General features: G+C 45.2%; 1 protein-coding gene across 1 annotated transcript in view; it reads left to right on the top strand.

The window, feature by feature from the left end:
• The window catches only part of LOC127575921 (CD99 antigen-like protein 2), a 72,079-nt gene that overhangs the window by 26,192 nt on the left and 27,449 nt on the right, over positions 1–18,438 (top strand). The window lies entirely within an intron of this gene.

Below are 18,438 nucleotides of genomic sequence, written 5' to 3'. Positions count from 1 at the left end.
CTCTATCATATCTCCCCTCATCCTCCTCCTTTCCAGTGAATAAAGCCCTAGCACCTTAAGCCTCTCCTCATATTCCATACATTCTAATCCAGGCAGCATCCTGGTAAATCTCCTCTGCACCCTCTCCAATGCCTCCACATCCTTCCTATAATGCGGCAACCAAAACTGAACACAATACTCTAAGTGTGGTCTAACTAGAGTTTTGTAAAGCTGCATCATCACTTCGCGGCTCTTAAACTCAATCCCGCGACTTATGAAAGCTAACATCCCATAGGCCTTCTTAACTGCTCTATCCACCTGTGAGGCAACTTTCAGTGAACTGTGAATATGAACCCCCAGATCCCTCTGCTCCTCTACACTGCCAAGTACCTTGCCATTTACCCTGTACTCTGCCCTGGAGTTTGTCCTTCCAAAGTGTACCACCTCACACTTCTCCGGATTGAACTCCATCTGCCACTTGTCAGCCCAGCTCTGCATCCTATCAATATCCCTCTGTAAGTTCCGACAGCCCCCCACACTATCCACAACACCGCCGATCTTAGTGTCGTCCGCAAACTTACTAACTCAGCCTTCTACCCCCTCATCTAAGTCATCCATAAATATCACAAAAAGTAGAGGTCCTAGAACCGATCCCTGCGGGACACCACTAGTCATTGCCCTCCAATCCGAGGGCACTCCTTCCACCACAACCCTCTGCTTTCTACAGGCAAGCCAATTCCTAATCCACACAGCCAGGCTTCCCTGGATCCCTTGGCCTCTGACCTTCTGAAGAAGTCTACCATAAGGTACCTTATCAAACGCCTTACTGAAGTCCATATAGACCACATCCACCGCACTACCCTCATCAATCTTCCCCGTCACGATAGAGTTCTTTGATAAAGCTTGTGAGGCAAGATCTTCCCTTCACAAAGCCATGCTGGCTGTCCCTAATCAGTCCATGATTCTCCAGGTGTTCATAGATCCTATCCTTTAGAATCCTTTCTAACAGCTTACCCACAACAGACGTAAGGCTCACCGGTCTGTAATTCCCTGGACTATCCCTACTACCTTTTTTGAACAAGGGGACAACATTCGCCACCCTCCAATCCTCCGGCACCATCCCCGTGGACAACAAGGACTCAAAGATCCCTACCAACGGTTCAGCAATCTCCTCCCTCGCCTCTCGAAGCAGCCTGGGGAAAATCCTATCAGGCCCCGGAGATTTATCTGTCTTGATATTATTTAACAACTTCAACACAGCCTCTCTCTTGATATCTACAATCTCGAGAACATTACCCTTACCTGCACTCCCTTCCGCGTCTTTGGATCAGGAAGGGGGGCAACATTTGCGGCTACGCAAGTCCCATGGGTATGATTTCGTCGGCAGTTTCTGTAAAAACGTATAAGAGGACATTAGAGTTAATGGAAACGTATCCCGAAAGCTGCAGCTGGTTTCCTTCGTCTCTTCCATCAACCTCCTTCCTGCAACTGTGCGCATAAAGAAAATTGTATGTAACGATGGGCTTGTAAACTTTTCATGTGTTATGCCAGATCTGATTAGGCAATGGGTACAATTTTGTTGTGTGCTTGTAATAATGGACCACTTACTGTGGACTATTTAAATTGTCTGTTGTGGCTTTGACCTTGGGTCAGAAGGTTGTAGGTTCAAATCCTGCTCGAGACTGGTAGACAATTATCTATGTTGACACTCCAGTGCATTGCTGAGGGAATATTGTATTGACATTACTGCAGGGAAACACCTTGCTTGAATTCTTGTGGACAAACTCTTTAAAGATGAACGCTTGACCTCACATTCTACCTCGTCATGGCCCTTGCACTTTATTGTCTGCCTGCATTGCACTTTCTCTGTAACGGTAATACTACATTCTGCATTGTTTGCTTTTCCCTTATAGTACCATAATGCACTGATGTGATGAAATGATCTGTATGGATGGCGTGCAAAACGAAGCTTTTCACTGTATCTCGGTACATAGAACATAGAAAAACTACAGCACAATTCAGGCCTTTCGGCCCACAAAGCTGTGCTGAACATGTCCCTACCCTAGAAATTACTAGGCTTACCCATAGCCCTCTATTTTACTCAGCTCCATGTATCTATCTAACAGTCTCTTGAAAGACCCTATCATATCAGCCTCCACCACCGTTTCCGGCAGCCCATTCCACGCACTCACCACTCTGAGTAAAAAACTTACCCCTGACATCTCCTCTACATCTACTCCCCAGCACCTTCAACCTATGTCCTCTTGTGGCCACCCAATTCAGCCCTGGGGAAAAGCCTCTGACTATCTGCCCTATCAATGCCTCTCTTCATCTTATACACCTCTATCAGGTCCCTCCTCATCCTCCGTCTCTCCAAGGAGAAAAAGCCGAGTTCCCTCAACCTGCTTTCATAAGGCATGCTCCGCATTCCAGGCAGCATCCTTGTAAATCTCCTCTGCACCCTCTATGGCTTCCACATCTTTCCTGTAGTGAGGCGACCAGAACTGAGCACAATACTCCAAGTGGGGCCTGACCAGGGACCTATATCGCTGCAACAATACCTCATGGCTCCTAAGTTCAATTCCCCAATTGATGAAGGACAATACACCATATGCCTTCTTAACCACGGAGTCAACCTGTGCTGCCACTTTGAGTGTCCTATGGACCCGGACGCCAAGATCCCTCTGATCCTGCACACTGCCAAGAGTCCTACCATTAATACTATATTCCGCCAACATATTTGACCTACCAAAATGAATCACTTCACACTAGTGGCACGGTAGCGTAGCGGTTAGCGTGACGCTATTACAGCGCCAGCGATCAGGGTTAGATTCCCGTCGCTGTCTGTAAGGAGTTTGTACATTCTCCCGTGTCTGCGTGGGTTTCCTCCGGGTGCTCCGGTTTCCTCCCACATTGCAAAGATGTATGGGTAGGTTAATTTGGGTTTAAAATGGGCGGCGTGGACTCGTTGGGCCAGAAGGGCCTGTTACCACGCTGTAAATAAAATAAAACTTAAAAACTTAAACTTATCTGCGTTGACCTGTATCTGCCACTTCTCAGCCCAACTCTGCATCCTATCTATGTCCCTCTGTAACCTCTGACAGCCCTCCAAACTATCCACAACACCCCCAACTTTCGTGTCATCCGCAAACTTACTAATCCACCCCTCCACTTCCTCATCCAGGTCGTTTATAAAAATCACAGAGTAAGGGTCCCAGTACAGATCCCTGAGGTACACCACTGGTCACTGACCTCCACTCAGAATACGACCCTTCAACAACCACTCTTTGCCTTCTGTGGGCCAGCCAGTTCTGGATCCACACTGCAATGTCCCCTTGGATCCCATGTCTCCTCACCTTCTCCATAAGCCTCGCATGGGGTACCTTATCAAACGCCTTGCTGAAATCCATATACACTACATCTGCTGCTCTCCCTTCATTGATGTGCTTCGTCACATCCTCAAAAAATTCAATCAGGCTCGTAAGACAGGACCTGCCCTTCACAAAGCCATGCTTACTATTCCTAATCATATTATACATCTCCAAATGTTCATAAATCCTGCCTCTCAGGATCTTCTCCTTCAGCTTACCAACCACTGAGGTAAGACTCACCGGTCTATAATTTCCTGGGCTATCCCTACTCCCCTTCTGGAATAAGGGAACAACATCCGCAACCCTCCAATCTTCCGGAACCTCTCTCGTCTCCATGGATGACACAAAGATTGTCGTCAGAGGCTCTGCAATCTCCTCCCTCGCCTCCCACAGCAACCTGGGGTACATCACATCCGGTCCCGGCAACTTATCTAATTTGATGCTTTCCAAAAGTTTCAGCACCACCTCTTTTCTAATATCTACATGCTCAAGCTTTTCGGGCTGCTGCAAGTCCCCACTACAATCCCCCACATCTTTTTCTGTGGTGAATACTGACGTAAAATATTCATTAAGTACCTCCGCTATTTCTTCTGGATCCATACACTTTCCCACTGCTGCACTTGATAGGCCCTATCCTTTCGCATCTCATCCTCTTACTCTTCACATACTTGTAGAACGCCTTGGAGTTTTCCTTAATCCTGCCCGCCAAGGCCTTCTCATGTCCCCTTCTGGCTCTCCTAATCTCTTTCTTAAGTTCCTTCCTTTTAACCTTGTACTCCTCCAGATCTCTAGCATTACCTAGCTCTCTGTACCTTTTGTATGCTTTTCTTTTCCTTTTGACTAGATTTATTATAGCCTTCGTACACCATGGTTCCTGTATCCTATCATGACTCCCCTGTCTCATTGGAACATGTCTATGCAGAACTCCACACAAATATCAAATCAAGCACAGCCTCTCTTCTTGTAGGTCTATCTACATACTGTGTCAAGAACCCTTCCTGAACACACCTAACAAACCCCACTCCATCTAAACCCCTCACTGTCTAGAGATGCCAATCGATGTTTGGGAAGTTAAAATCCCCCATCACAACAACTCTTATTCTCACAACTTTCTAGGATCTGCTTCCCTATCTGCTCCTCAATAACCCTGTCACTATTGGGTGGCCTATATATAAAAAAAACACCCAGCACAGTTATCAACCCCTTCCTGTTCCTAACCTCCACCTACAGCGACTCTGTAGACAATCCCTCCACAATGTCCACCTTTTCCGCAGCCGTGACACTACCTCTGATCAACGGTGCCACTCCCCCACCTCTCTTGCCTCCCTCCATGTCCTTCCTGAAACGTCTAAAACCCAGCACTTGAATCAACCATTCCAGCTCTGGAGCCATCCAAGTCTCCGTAATGGTCACCGCATCACAGCTCTAAGTATCGATCCAAGCTCTAAGCTCATCCGCCTTGTTCACAACACTCCTTGTGTTAAAATAGACACACCTCAAGCCTGTCTGAACATGTCCCTTCTCTGTCACCTGCTTATGGTGCTTACTCCTAGCCTCCTCTATTTGAGAGCCAAACACCTCTTCCCCAGTCTCTCCAGTATGGGTCCCACCCCCCAACAATTCTAGTTTAAACTCTCCTTAGTAGCCTTAGCAAACCTCCCCACCAGTATGTTGGTCCCCCTCGGATTCAAGTGCAACCTGTCCTCTTTGAACAGGTCATACCTGCCCCAAAAGAGGCCCCAATGATCCAGAAAACTGAATCCCTGCTCCTTACTCCAATCCCTCAACCACGCATTTAACCTCCTCCTCATTCTCTTCGTATACCCACTGTCGCTTAGCACAGGCAGTAATCCGGAAATTACTACCTTTGAGGTCCTGCTTCTCAACTTCCTTCCTAATTCTCTATAGTCTCTTTTCAGGACCTCATTCCTTTCCCTACCTATGTCGTTGGTACCAATATGTACCATGACCTCTGGCTGTTCTCCCTCCCCCTTCAGGATATCTTGGACGCGATCCGAAACATCCCGGACCCTGGCACCTGGAAGGCAGATTACCTTCTGAGTTTCTTTCCTGTGTCCACAGAATCGCTTGTCTGCCCACTTAACTATAGAGTCCCCTATCGCTAGTGCCCTCCTCAATCCTTCCCTACCCATCTGAGCCATAGGGCTGGGCTCTGTGCCAGAGACACTGCCACTGTGGCTTCCCCCAGGTAGGCTGTCTCCCCCAACAGTACTCAAACAGGAGTACTTATTGTCAAGGGGTACAGCCACAGGGGCACTCTCTAGTACCTCACTCTTCACCTTCTCCTTTCCCTTCCCCCTCCTGACTGTAACTCAATTGCCTGATTCTGATGTTCCTGGTGTGACCACCTGCCTATAACTCCTCTCAATCACCTCCATGTGACAATAATAAACCAATTGCCCTTCCTGAAGCAATTCTACTGGAGGTGCAATGTGAATTTAGATCGGGAGGAGGAGCATCCTTTCTGGCTACACAAATCCCAAATGTTTAGAGCAGTGGGAAGAGTTTTGTGTCCTTCATGGATTTTTTTTAAGTCCTTTGACTTACATGAGCTAGGGCTTTTCTCTTTAGAGAGGAGGAGGATGAGAGGTGACGATAGAAGTGTACAAGGTGATGATGAGGCATAGATAGAGTGGACAGTCAGAGACTTTTCCCCAGGGCACAAATGGCTAACATGAGGGGACATAATTTTAAGGTGATTAGGGGAAGGTATCAGATAAGATATCTTTATTAGTCACGTGTACATTGAAACCCACAGTGAAATGCATCGTTTACGTAGAGTGTTCTGGGGGCAGCCCGCAAGTGTCGCCACGCTTCCGGCGCCAACATAGCATGCCTACAACTTCCTAACCTGTACGTCTTTGGAATGTGGGAGGAAACCGGAGCATCCAGAGGAAACCCACGCAGACACGGGGATAATGTACAAACTTCTTACAGATAGTGGCCGGATTTGAACCTGGGTCGCTGGCGCTGTAAAGCGTTATGCTAACCACTACACTACTGTGGGGGGATGTCTGAGGTAAGTTTTTGACACAGATTGATGGGTGTATGGAGCGTACTGCTGGCAGAGGTGGTGGGGGCAGATACATTAGAGACATATAAGAGACTCTTAGACACATAAATGATAGAGAAATGGAGGGCTACGTGGGAGGGAAGGGTTAGATAGATCTTGGAGCAGGATAAAATCGTGGCCTGTACTCTGCTGTAATGTTCTATGTGACTGCGAAGTCCATTGACATCTGCTGCTTGAGGTAGGCTGCCCATAGGTGTGCGTAAGTATTATGAGCCTCCTGCGTAAGTATATGACTGCTAGGGCAATGATTAGGAGATCGAGTACTTGGCGGAGTCCAGCAAGCCTCCACCTTTTTGTTTCATTTTTTTCTTGTAGCTATCCTGTTCCTTAGTGGTGATGGTCACCTGCCAGTTATGGGTACTTTTTCATACTTGCCTACTTGTATGCTAAGTCCAAAACCGAGAGAACATCAATCATCAGACCAGAGTATGGTGATGACTGCTGTTGTAACGCACAAAGGGAGACTTGTAGATCTTCCTTCCCATATGCATGCCAACACCCAGGCCTCACCTTTAATATTGAGCACAGGTGTTACACTGGACAGTCTGCACCCACCACCATATTTTGAGATTACTGCATAAATATAAAGAAAACGTGGAGTATTTTGTACAGCGAGTTTTCTTTCCCAAGGGAAATTTTGGACAATGGTAGTCAGGTCTGCAAGTTCCACCCACAAGAAGCTAATCCACCAGGGTTTCAATAATTGTGACCTCTGGACTTCAATCAAACTCTGTCTAATGCTGTGGAGATGGCAACTTTCCTTTGTGGTTGTGAAGCCTGTATTTTTTTTTAATCAAAGCATCAAATTACCTTGGAACAGGTACTACCAATGCTTCACTAATTCCATTGAGAAGCCCACTGCACAAATGACCTGCTTGAAGCCCAGGACCAGTTATCGTATGAACGTGTTGTATTAGCACTGCCTCAAGCAAATTCCCTGTTCCCAGTCAAATCTCAGCCCAAGAACTTGAGGTCAGAACAAATCAAAAACACAAAGCATCTTTTAAGGAAATTTAGGATTGACAAAGATGGAAGGTTGAACCAATGAAGAAACTACTCTGGCGATAATGCATGAGGGATTCTCCTTTTTAAGGCATTGAAATAAAGAGGAAGACAAAGAAACCACAGTGAACACTGCTAAATCTTTAGAACAACATGTGGGACATCTGTCTCTGGGCTTGCCTTATTAAAGATTAGTGACCATTAAGTCCTTTTGAAGCCACAAACTACACTCCTGGATAAGAACTGGGTGGATGAAAAGATCCTTGTTGTCTGAATGTCTTCACGGTTCAAAAATGCTCTGACTAACCCAAATCTAATCAATGATCCCCTCTGATGCCTCCCACTGTCACCAGTATAGCCAGACCAGGTGAGTGCAAGTCCAAGGCTGTATTGCATTCCATTTGGGGAACATCCTTAAACTGCAATCAGTTGTAAACCAGGATTACTTTGACGGCACCAGCAGGATGTTCTCTCCCGGTTGCATGTTCACCTGATTAGAAATGTATCACTGTTTCTTCATTGCTAGGTCCAAACCTTGGAACTTTCCACTCAAACAGCACCGGAAGAATCTTCATCAGAAAGACTGCAGTTCTTCAAGAAGGCAACTCTGGCAATTGGGGTTGAGCAAGAAATGTTAGCCTTGCCAACCTGTAAAAAAATCTTTTACAAATCTTGGTTTGCGAGAACTAGGGAGTGTAAATTGGGGTGAGATTTTTGAGGGGAAATGTACTATAGAGATGTGGTCAATGTTCAGGGATCTCTTGCAGGATGTTAGGGATAAATTTGTCTCGGTGAGGCAGAGATAGGAATGGCAGGGTGAAGGAACCATGAGTGACAAGGGAGGTGGAACAACTAGTTAGGAAGAAGAAGGCTGCATACATAAGGTGTAAGCAGCAAGGATCAGACAGGGCTCGTGAGGAATATAGAGTAGCAAGGAGGGAATTTAAGAAGGGGCTGAGGAGAGCGAGAAGGGGATATGAAAAGGCTTTGGCAAGTAAGGTTAAGAACCCCAAGGCTTTCTACTCGTATGTGAAGGGCAGAAGGATGGCTAGAGTAAAGGTAGGTCCGATTAAAGACAAACTTGGGAAGATGTGCCTGGAAGCTGTGGAAGTGGGTGAGGTTCTCAATGAATACTTCTCTTCAGTATTCACCAAGGAGAGGGGTCTTGATGACACTGAGGACAGTGTTGGTAAGGGTAATGTTCTAGAATATGTAGATATCAAGAGAGAGGATGTGTTGGAGCTGTTAGAAAATATTAGGACAAATAAGTCCCCGGGGCCTGACGGAATATTCCCCAGGCTGCTTCGTGAGTCGAGGGAGGAGATTGCTGAACCGTTGGCTAGGATTTTTGAGTCCTCATTGTCCACGGGGATGGTGCCAGAGGATTGGAGGGCGGCGAATGTTGTCTCCTTGTTCAAAAAAGGTAGTAGGGATAGTCCAGGGAATTACAGAACAGTGAGCCTTACATCTGTGGTGGGCAAGCTGTTGGAAAGGATTCTTAGAGATAGGATCTATGAGCATTTAGAGAATCATGGACTGATTAGGGACAGCCAGCATGGATTTGTGAAGGGAAGATCTTGCCTCACTAGCCTGGTAGGATTCTTTGAGGAGGTGACCAGGAAGATTGATGAGGGTAGTGTAGTAGATGTGGTCTACATGGATTTTAGTAAGGCGTTTGATAAGGTTCCTCATGGTAGGCTTCTTCAGAAGGTCAGAGGCCAGGGGGTTCAGGGAGACTTGGCCGTGTGGATTCAGAATTGGCTTTCCTGTAGAAAACAGAGGGTTGTGGTGGAGGGAGTGCATTCAGACTGGAGGGCTGTGACTAGTGGTGTCCCACTGGGTTCGGTTCTGGGACCTCTACTTTTTGTGATATTTATTAATGACTTGGATGAAGGGGTGGAAGGGTGGGTTAGCAAGTTTGTAGATGACACAAAGATTGGTGGTGCTTTGGATAGTGTGGAGGGCTGTCGAAGCTTACAGAGGGATATTGATAGGATGCAGAGCTGGGCTGACAAGTGGCAGATGGAGTTCAATCCGGAGAAGTGTGAAGTGGTACACTTTGGAAGGACAAACTCCAAGGCGTAATACAAGGTAAATGGCAGGATTCTGGGCAGTGTAGAGGAGCAGAGGGATCTGGTGGTTCATATCCACAGATCACTGAAAGTTGCCACACAGGTGGATAGGGTAGTTAAGAAAGTTTATGGGATGTTAGCTTTCATGAGTCGTGGGATCGAGTTTAAGAGCTGTGAGGTAATGATGCAGCTTTACAAAGCTCTAGTTAGACCACACTTAGAGTACTGTGTCCAGTTCTGGTCGCCTCATTATAGGAAGGATGTGGAGGCATTGGAAAGGATGTAGAGGAGATTTACCAGGACGCTGCCTGGATTATGGAACATGTCTTATGAGGATAGGCTGAGCGAGCTAGGTTTTTTTCTCTTTGGAGCAACGTAGGATGAGAGGCGACTTGATAGAGGTGTATAAGATTATGAGGGGCATACATAGAGTGAACAACCAGCACCTTTTCCCCAGGGCGGCAATGGCCAATACCAGAGGATATCAGTATAAGAGTATGGATTATGAGGAGAGACTAAGGGAGCTAGGGCTTCTCTCATTGGAGAGAAGGAGGATGAGGGGAGACATGATAGAGGTGTACAAAATATTAAGAGGAATAGATAGAGTGGACAGCCAGCATCTCTTTCCCAGGGCACCAATGCTCAATACAAGAGGGCACGGCTTTAAGGTAATGGGTGGGAAGTTCAAGGGAGACATCAGAGGGAGGTTTTTCACCCAGGGAGTGGTTGGCGCATGGAATGTGCTGCCTGGGGTGGAGGCTGATACGTTGGGCAAGTTCAAGAGATTGCTAGATAAGCATATGGAGGAAGTTAAGATAGAGGGCTATGTGGGAGGAAGGGGTTAGATAGTTTTAGGAGTGGTTTGAAGGTCGGCACAACATGGTGGGCCGAAGGGCCTGTATTGTGCTGTATTGTTCTATGGTACACTTGAGTATGCTAATCTGGAACGTAGAACATTACAGCATAGTACAGGCCCTTCGGCCCACAACGTTGTGCCGACATTTGGTATTGGTTTATTATTGTCACTTGTACCGAGGTACGGTGGAAAAACTTGTCTTGCATACCGTTCATACAGATCAATTCATTACACAGTGCATTGAGGTAGTACAGCGTGCATTGCAGTAGTACAGGGTAAGAACAATAATAGAATACAGAGTAAAGTGTCACGGCTATAGGGAAGTGCATTGCAGGTAGACAATAAGGTGCAAGGTCATAACAAGGTAGATTGTGAGGTCAAGAGTCCACCTCATCGTAAGGGAACCGTTCAATAGTCTTATCACAGTTGGATAGAATCTGTCCTTGAGCCTGGTGGTATATGCCCTCGGGCTCCTGTATCTTCTGCCTGATGGGAGAGGGGAGAAGAGAGAATGACCCAGGTGGGTGGGTATTGAATCTAGGTCGAACCAAGGGACATTACATTTTTGGACTGTCTTAATTATTTCCACTTGCTTTTTCTTGACTGTGTGCCAGAGAAAAAATTGTTTTTACATTAGTCTAGCTTGGTAGACAGGAAACCTATGGAAGTAGAATGCAGTTTCTTATTGACATTATCCCCAATTTTACCTGGCAGTGTGTGAAACCTACACAATGTTGAAGCTATTGGTTTCCTGTTGAGTGGATTCAGATTACATCCCGGCAAGAGTTGCATTCATTCTTTATTGACTGTTGGAGTTCTTCCCAAAACCTGCACTTGCATACTTTTGGGATTTCTTGCCATGATCTGGTGATGCTGCCAGATCTTGTTGGCATTTACTCTTATTTGAAATTTCTGGTGTTTCTATCAGTTATGTTGATCTTGTATTGCATTGGCCTTCTATCTTGTACTGGGCTTGCCCCATCTCCCTGATTGTATACTACTTGGTTTTTATAAGTGCACGTGTTGTGCTTTCCAGAGAAGCTAGTAGTTGAAATAATATTTTCACATTATATTGCCTGACAACAGATTTTGGCCCATTGAGTCTAAGTTGGCTCGTGGACTCTTCCCATTCTGAATGCCCTTTCCTCAATGCAAGAATTGTACACTGCACAGGGCTCTTTGAAGTCCTGTTAACAGCAGCCTGTGTCTTGAGTAAACTTGAGGGTTGACCAGCTTAATCTTATTGGTTTACCAAATGACCACCAGCTTTACCTGTATGGACTTTACAGATATAATAGCTACATACTAATGTTACTGGATACGAAAGATGGGGCCCTATACTGAATAGAACATAGAACACTACAGCACAGTACAGGCCCTTCAGCCCACAATGTTGTGCCAACATTTTATCCTGCTCTAACATCTATCTAACCCTCCCCTCCCACATGGCCCCCTATTTTTCTATCATTCATGTGTCTATCTAAGAGTCTCTTAAATGTCCCTGATGTATCTGCCCCCACAACCTCTGCCGGCAGTGCGTTCCTTGCACCTACCACTCTCTGTGTAAAATAAAAACTTACCCCTGACATCCCCCTTACACCTTTTTCCAATCACCTTAAAATTATGCCCCCTCATGTTGGCCATTGTCACACTGGGGAAAAAGTCTCTGACTGTCCGCTCCATCTATGCCTCTTATCATCTTGTGCACCTCTATCAAGTCACCTCGCATCCTCCTTCTCTCCAAAGACAAAAGCCCTTGCTCACTCAACCTATCCTCATAAGACATGCTCTCCAATCCAGGCAGCATTCTGGTAAATCTCCTCTGCACCCTCTCTAAAGCTTCCACATCCTTTCTATAATGAGGTGACCAGAACTGAACACAATACTCCAAGTGTGGTCTGACCAGAGTTCTATAGAGCTGGAACATTACCTCGCGGTTCTTGAACTCAATACCCCGACTAATGAAGGCCAACACACCATACGCCTTCTTAACAACCCTATCGACCTGCGCGGCAACCTTAAGGGATCTATGGACGTGGACCCCAAGATCCCTCTGTTCCTCCACACGATCACTACTTCAGCAGTGGAGCCAAGACTGGATGCTCCCTATCCAACAGCACTTTCACCAGGACTGCAATGATTCAAGTCGACTGTCCACCACCATGCTGGCCTCTTCAACAACACCATCCCAGAGATAGTTCAGAGACATGAGTTCTCATTTCTGCCATGGCAGTTGGGAGATGTAAATTTGATTTGCCTGAATAGTGGAATTTTTAAATTGAGTGAAGAACATTGAACATGGAACATAGAGCAGTACAGCATAGGAACAGGCCCTTTGCCCCACGATGTTGTGCCGAACTAATTAAGATAATGACACCTAATCCATTCTGCCTGCACATGGTCCATATCCCTCCCATTCTCTGCACATTAATCTGCCTATCCAAGAGCTCTTAAACACCTCTATCATATCTGCCTCCGCCACCACTCCTGGCAGCTCCGTTCCGGGCACCCACCACTCTGTAAAAACAAAACTTGCCCTGCACATCTCCTTTGAACTTACCCCCTCTCACCTTAAATGTGTGCCCTCCAGTATCAGACATCTTGACCCTGGGGAAAAAGATACCGGCTGTCTGCTCGATGCCTCTCGTAATCTTATAAACTTCTATCAGTTCTCCCCTCAGCCTCTGCTGCCCTAGAGAAAACAACCCTAGTTTGTCTGACCTCTCTTGCCCTCTAATGCAGATGGTCACATCAGTTGGTCTCATCCTCAAAATAAAGGGGTCAAGTTTTAGGGCAGTTGAGAAGAAATTTCTTCACCCAGACACTGGTGAACCTTTGGAATACTCTACCCAGGAGGGACTGAATATATTTGAGCCTGATCAATGGGATATTGACATCAAGGGAACAGATGTGAAGTTAGTGCAGGAAAGGTGGTATTGACGGTTTATATATTAAAAAAAGCCTTGATCTTGGGCAAGAGTGGGAACAAGAGGCAGAATGATTTGCTTCTGTTGTGTTTGTTTAATCATCTGTTCTCATCGGGGTTGGTTACAAAGCAGCCACTTGTACAGATTCCAACTACATACAAAACGCATGTGACAGCTTAAACTTTGAGTGTTCTGCAGGGCATCTAGGGTTGTTGGATCATTATTATAGCTAAACCTTTTTTAATACTTCCAGCAGGTAAGTAATGCTGTATCGCTGTGAGGGATATAGATTGCATTCCCTTTTGTTAAATGCATTAATTTGTAATGCAACTTCTGGGCTGTCCCAGTGTGCTACACACAACAAACTTCAAGTTCAATCTGAATAATGCAGTGGAATTTGTGCAGTGCTGTACCTTCTGAAGAATGACATGACTAGTGATGTACTTTTGAAGTCCTGTCACTGTTTATCATTAGGTGACGGTATAAACAGCCAAGTGCATTCTGAAATGAATGTGCCAAGTGTGCAGATGTGCACATTAATTTCTCATTGCTGACTCTTTGGCACCTGTACCCACATGTAACCTAGATTTTTTTTCCAAGGATTTTCAGTTTGACTTTCCAAAAATCAGCAGGTGTCCCCTGGGCTGCCTTTTCTCTCATAATCAGGTGAGAAAGGACCGAAGTTTTCAAATTTAATTTGAGCTAATTGAGACATTTCCCCCACCTTGTAAATAATTTGTTACACTTTGGCGTGTTTGATTACATATTCCGGATTTAATTTGCATGTGATTCAAATGCTGAGGGGCTGGATTTGCTACGAGTGCAATTTGAATGCTGTTCTCAAGTGGAAAATGGGTGAAAATGTTTTTTGAGCATTTTGGTGCAGCTATTTCTTGGGTAATTTTTTTACAAATAGGGTACATTTCTGGGCAATGTCTGATTAGCCAAAATTTTGTACATTTGCAGATACTGCGTGAAGTGCATCTTGATGTGCAGTAAAACTATCCGATTGTAATGCTATCCGATTGTTCAGAAATCCCAATGGTTTGGATCTGGCTTACTGGGACACTTTCTTGCGCTCCTGTTAAATTTTCCAGTGAAGCTAGTAAGTTTAGTTATACGTCTGTGCAGCATGTAAAGAAAAGTGAGTTATTAAAAGGAGGAACCTGCACTAGCCAAGAAAATTTTCTAGTCTGGAGGATTATCAGTGGTTACTGGAACGCATTCCCACAAGTGTGGAATGGCACCCCATTTGAGGAAGATGAGAAGAGGCGTTGGGGAAATGTATAGACGAACAAGGGCACGTGGTAGATGGTATATAATGTGGGGAGAAAATGTGAGGTTCCCCACTTTGGCAGAAAAAAAATAATGGTGGATTATTAAATTGTGATTGATGTTCCAAGGGACCTTTTGTATATACATCAAAGATGTTAATAGAGTTCAACAGGCTGGCAGTGGGGGTTGGCAGATGGTATGTTGGGTATTATTGCAAGATGATTTATTTACAAGAGTGGAGGTATTACATCAAAGGCATGTACACTGAGTCAATGACCTTAATTTGTCAATTGAACAACAAACAATCTGCAGGAGGAGCTCTGTGGGTTGAGCAGCATCTGTGGGGAGGAATTCTTGAAGTTTCAGGACGTCAACCAGAAACATCAATAATTCCTCCCCCCCCCCCCCCCCCCCCCCCACAGATGCTGCTCGACCTGCTGAGTTCCTCCAGTAGATTGTTTGTTGTTCCAGATTCCAGCATCTGCAGTCTCTTGTGTCTCCATTGTAAACGGAACCCTTTGTAAATTGAGAGATTGCTGTAACGTGGCTACTGAACCAGTGGCAGCAAATTAAGAGAGAAAATGGACAAAATGATTTAGAAAATATAGGAGCTTGGGTGGGTGGAGCTGAGTAGCTATGTGTGTAGTGCATTTATGTAGTACAGCGTTGGGGTGGTAATGAGAGCCTTGGAATAGATGAAGCTGTCTTTTGAAATGCAGCAGGATTCAATTTGTGTGCTCCAGGCTTTCTCAGTAATAAGAATCTCTTCACTTTGGGAGTTGGTTGAAGGGTATATATAGAGAACCATCCCAGCTGGTTGAACAGATCCAGATCCAAATCATTGTTGTACTCTTAGCAGTGTGGAGGAACAGGGGGATCTTGGGGTCCACATCCATAGATCCCTCAGGGTTGCCGCGCAGGTCGATAGGGTTGTTAAGAAGGTGTATGGTGTGTTGGCCTTCATTAGTCGGGGTACTGAGTTCAAGAGCCATGAGGTCATATTGCAGCTCTATAGAACTCTGGTCAGACCACACTTGGAGTATCGTGTTCAGTTCTGGTCGCCTCATTAGAGGAAGGATTTGTAAGTTTTAGTGAGGGTGCAGAGATTTACCAGGATGTTGCCTGGATTGGAGATCATGTCTTATGAGGATAGGTTGAGTGAGCTAGGGCTTTTCTTTTTGGAGAGAAGGAGGATGAGAGGTGACTTGATAGAGGTGTACAAGATGATAAGAGGCATAGATCAAGTGGACAGTCAGAGACTTTTTCCCCAGGGCGACAATGACTAACACGAGGAGACATAATTTTAAGGTGATTGGTGCAAGGTATAAGGGGGATGTCAGGGGTAAGTTTTTTTACACAGAGAGTGGTGGGTGTGTGGAACGCACTGCCGGCAGAGGTTGTGGGGGCAGATAGATTAGGGACATTTAAGAGACTTTAAGATAGACACATGAATGATAGAAAAATAGGGGGCTATGTGGAGGGAAGTGTTAGATAGATCTAGTAGGATAAAATGTCAGCACAACATTGAGGGCTGAAGGGCCTGTACTGCGCTGTAGTGTTCTATGTATGCACCAGGGTGCAATGAAATTCCTTGCTCGTGTCAAGCTCTCAGAGTAAACAGTGAACGTGGTAACAATAAATAGAACAATGAGTGCAAAACAACAAAATTATGGCAGTGCAAAAAGAAATGCTAAAGTGACAATAATGGAAGAGGTAGAGTTAAGGGTTCAAGACCATCGTAGCACCACTGGGAAGGGAATGTGGAAGAGGTGATTGGTTCAGAAGTTTGATGGTGGTGGGGAAGAAGCTGTTCTTGATTACCACTCTGGGATAATCTCTTGAAGTTGAGATGATTCTTTAAGTCTCTCATTTTTAAAACTTTTTGAAAAAAACTTTATACAGCACGGTAACAGGCCCTTCCGGCCCAACGAGCCCGCACTGCCCAATTACACCATGTTAGAACATAGAACAGTACAGCATAGAACAGGCCCTTTGGCCCACAATGTTGTGCCAACATAGCTATTCCCTCCTACCTACAGAATGCCCATATCCCTCTATTTTCCTCTCAGTCATGTGCCTCTTAAAAGCCCCCAATGACTTTGCCTCCACCACCCTATCAGGCAACGCATTCCAGGCATCCACCATCTCAGTAAAATCTCAGTACTGCCATCTCAGTAAAAAAACATACCCCTCACGTCTGTTCTGATCCTATCCCCTCTCGCCTTAAATGCATGCCCTCTGGTATTGGATCGCTCAATAATGGGGAGAAAGATATTGCTTGTCCACCCTATCTATGCCCCTCATAATTTTATACACTTCCAACAGATCATCCCTCAGCTTCTGCCGCTCCAGAGAAAAGAGCCCAAGTTTGTCCAGCCTCTCCTGATAGCACATGCCCTCTAATCCGGGCAGCATCCTAGTAAACCTCTGCACCCTCTCTAAAGCCTTGACATCCTTCCTGTAGTCAGGTGACCAGAATTGCACGCAATACTCTAAATGCAGCCTAACTAGAGTTCTATGTTAGCCTACTAACCTGTACGTCTTTGGAATGTGGGAGGAAGTTGGAGCACTCGGAGGAAACCCACGCAGTCACGGGGAGAACATATAAACTCCTTACAGACAACGGTGGGAATTGAACCCCGATCACTGGCACTGTAATAACATTGCGCTAACTGCTACACTACCGTGCTGTCCCTTTTTGCAATTTCAAAAAAAGGGACTGGGTTGGGAAGCATGAAAAAGGTGTGTTAAATGTGTCTTTTGACGTTAAACCTTTTTTAATATAAATAGTGGCTGGAAATGGCCAGATAGTGGCAGAGGATTAGGTGCCACTACTTTACAGTTCCAAGGGTCCCAGGGTCCTGACCTCTGATGCTGTCTGAGTGGGGTTTGCATGTGCTTCCTGTGACTGTGTGGAGTTTCCCCTGGAGTGCTTTAGTTTCTTCCCACATCCTGGAGATGTGCTGGTAGGTTAATTAGCCGCTGTAAACTATCCCTTAGTGTAGACAAGAGTGAAAGAGGGAATAAGTTGCAAGAATGCAGAGAAATAGGGTGGATGGGGGATGGCAGAAATAGGATTGATGGGATTCCTCTGCTGGAAGTTGGCATAGACTCAATGGGTTACATGGCCTCTGTTTTGTATTGTAATGAGGAAAAAAAAGCAATGTGTTTATTCATCTTCCAGATGGAGCCAAGGAGTAATCCCATTTTGGCAGAGATAGCTACATTAGCATTTAAACTACATTTACTAAGAGACTGATATTAAAACTACACTTCGCATACCTTGCACGTTGCTTCATTTGCTTGTGGCAGTTACCAACCAAGCAACCTCTGTAGCTTTTTGTATGCTTTGTATTGCTTATCTAAATTGGTTGACAAATGCCATTCAGAGATTGCTCATATATCAGGAATGCTAAATGAATGTCCTTTCTTTCAAAAGGATCCGAGGCATAAGTGATGAGCACAGTGACTAATCACGAGTATGCACCGTGAAAACACGTTGTAAATAGCTTCATCTGCAGAATCTGCAGAGATGGCCTTGATGTTTAACTTTCCCTGCCTGATAGAAAGTGAATGAATGCAAGGGAAAATAGTTTGACTCCTTTGAGCCTTCCTTCATAACCACTTCTAGTTATGACACTATATCTGTTGAGGAGAATTGATGAAGTTTAAGCATCCTTTATATACCTCCCAGGATTTTTCTATTGGCTATGCTGATTCAATTCTGTATCGAGTTGATGTATATATTGAAGAATTTATTCCTCATCAGAAAATATCTAAAATGTTTGAATTGATTTGATTAGATACACAATGCAGAGTGATCAACTACTACGGTCGCTCAGTGCCACAGCTAGTCAAGCTA

This window comes from Pristis pectinata, chromosome 11 (assembly GCF_009764475.1).
Source record: "Pristis pectinata isolate sPriPec2 chromosome 11, sPriPec2.1.pri, whole genome shotgun sequence".
NCBI lineage: Eukaryota > Metazoa > Chordata > Chondrichthyes > Rhinopristiformes > Pristidae > Pristis > Pristis pectinata.
The sequence above is the reverse complement of the archived record's forward strand: the minus strand, read 5'-3'. Positions and strand labels throughout refer to the sequence as shown.